The 2,500-nt window shown below is 43.6% G+C and overlaps 1 pseudogene; it reads right to left on the minus strand.

Moving 5' to 3' along the window:
- Positions 1-824: 824 nt before the first annotated feature.
- LOC119579909 lies at positions 825-1,464 on the minus strand (annotated as a pseudogene).
- Positions 1,465-2,500: the final 1,036 nt, after the last annotated feature.

Raw genomic sequence — 2,500 nt, forward strand, 5'->3', positions numbered from 1 at the left:
ATATATATAATATAATATATAAAAATATTATATATATATATATACATTGTGTATACAGTATATATATAGATAGATAGAATATATTTTAGAATAGATATAGATATGTTTGTGTGTGTTTTTATTTGTATTTACAAAAAAGGGTAGGCCGAAATACCTGTTTCGAATGTGGCCAACATTTTTGCAGATATGCTCCTCTGGTGACTTTTCAAGATACTGCATTTGAAAAATCAAAAAATCTCGATCTAGAGCTAATTTTTGCATTACTTCCTATATATATCAATTATTTTGCAACTGCGTTCCTTTTTAGTATTATCTAATATAATATTATAGCGTCATTGCTAATCTTTACTTCGGGAGTCCAAAAAAAGTGTTTTTTTAAGGGCATTTTAAAAAAAGAAAACATTTTTTTTTTGTCGTGGTATTGCTAGTAATGTGTATCTAATAAATTTCCTTTTAGGCATGTGCAGGATCTTGAAAGTAAGTACTATAGTTTGCACAATGTAGCGGGAATTTTTATTTGAAACAAGGTACTTCATCATGTGCGTCCCAAGTGTGTGCGTGTTTGTTATGATTATGGTGGTATTTGTATGCATGTGTGTATAGTGTATCTTTTATATCAACGGTGAAAAAACTGTATCAACATCATTTATCGAACTTTATTTTTTGCTTAAGAAAATATGTTTTTGATGACAATTAAATGAAATTTTTGTAAACAAGTCCTCATGAAAAGTAAGGTGAGAGGGCCTGGGCAATTCGAAGCAAATTAATTTCGCGGACGGTTCCTGAGAGACACCGGTGCAGACAAAGGGAAAAGGCAGCTTGTCTCAAGGTAAATAGGCCATGACGGTGTCCATGAGCTGTGTGCCGTTGAGTGCACACATGGGGAAGGGGGGCGCCGCAGTCTCCGCCTCGCCCGCCGAAGCTCCTGGCCTGCAGGTACTCTCCCCGGGCGCCCCCGGGGGGAAGGGACTCCTTCCCCGGGCTTCACGTCGGTCTGGAAGGGAAGGGGCATTTGATCAGCATAAAAGATAAACAAGCTTCCAATGCTATTTCTCAGTCAGAAACATTGAAGGACAGATACAGAGGCACAAGTGCCGCCTTAGAGATACGCCTGGCACTCACCGAGCAGTGCCAGGATGGCCAGTTCCTCCTGCAACAAGGTCCTCCTCCTCCTGGCTGGCCAGTTCGCACACCAGCCTCATGCCGCTTCCTGTCACGTCCTCCGCTCGCACCAACTCGAGGGCATTCTGCATCCTCCAGTCGTCGGCGTCCTCCACGGAAGAGCGACGCCCTCGGCGGTGCCCCTTCCTCCTGCCTCCGCGATTCCTACGTCCTCCGCCTCTGGAGGCGAGGGCGGCCAAGCCCAAGACACCCAAAACCTACAGCTCCTGCGACGGCCAGACCGGCGAGTCCTGCGCCGCCAGCGGTCCCTGCCAACACTCCGGTTGTGACGGTGGTCGTCATGGCTGTCGATGGGACCTGTGGAGGCACGGAGAGGCCTTAGGCGAAGGCGAGGGAGGGAAAAGGGGGGAAGTCTTCGCCACTTATGAGATTAGAACCTGTTTTTATAAGCTATGTAAAGAAAGGAATTGGCATAATGATTTAGTAAATGTTTTGACATCGAAAGGAAAGGAAGGTAGTGGGCCTTTGCCACTCAGGTGGAAAAGGAAAAGGAAGCTGGGAGGCTTTCGGACATTAGACCTACTTTAGCAAGTTATGTATTATTTGTTTCTTTGGATTAGATTCTTTATGTTTTGTGAGCTCTATGTGTTTAACTTTTTAAAGTCGGAAATGCTCCCTCTGTAGTATAGCATTTACTTAGACTACACCAAAGATTTTGTGTAATAAAACATCTTATAATGTTAGATGGGGATATTGTCTACTATTACGTGTGTGATGAATTACTGCAGGCAAATTGTGGTCTGAATTTGTTATCGAGTTTAAGCATATTTGACGTTATTTCAATTTATGCAGAAGATTTACTCATATACCCTCCCTCCAGCACCCTCCCCCACCTTGAAAAAAAATAGCCATGACATTTTTTATGTCAGTATAGCGACAAAACATATCCCAAAGCTGACAGAATTTTAGAAAATTATAGTATCAAGTCCATCCAAAAATATACCAAACATGTATAAAACCTTAGAGAGGAAAACGGAAAAAATTAGGAGTCCCTACCTTCGTTTCAGGAGAGCTAAAATTGCTGAAAGTGGGTGTGTGTTCCGTGGAGCCACGAGGCTTAGGAGGCACTGTGCCAGGCCTAGAAATGCGCGGTCCTTATATACAGCACCCGCTGTAATGCTGCCCTTGTGCTGTGGTGCTGTGTGTTGCAATGAAATGAGTGTCACCTCGAGAAGAAACCCTACAGTGAGGGGGGGGGTGCGGAGGAGGAGGGTGAAAAAAAGGGGAAAGATAAGTAGAATGGTGGAATGGGGGAGGAATGAGAAGAAGAATGGAAATGAGGGAGGAGTAAGGAGGAAGGTGGAAACGGTGGAGGAAT

The sequence above is a fragment of the Penaeus monodon genome, chromosome 2 (genome assembly GCF_015228065.2).
Source record: "Penaeus monodon isolate SGIC_2016 chromosome 2, NSTDA_Pmon_1, whole genome shotgun sequence".
NCBI classification, from domain to species: domain Eukaryota; kingdom Metazoa; phylum Arthropoda; class Malacostraca; order Decapoda; family Penaeidae; genus Penaeus; species Penaeus monodon.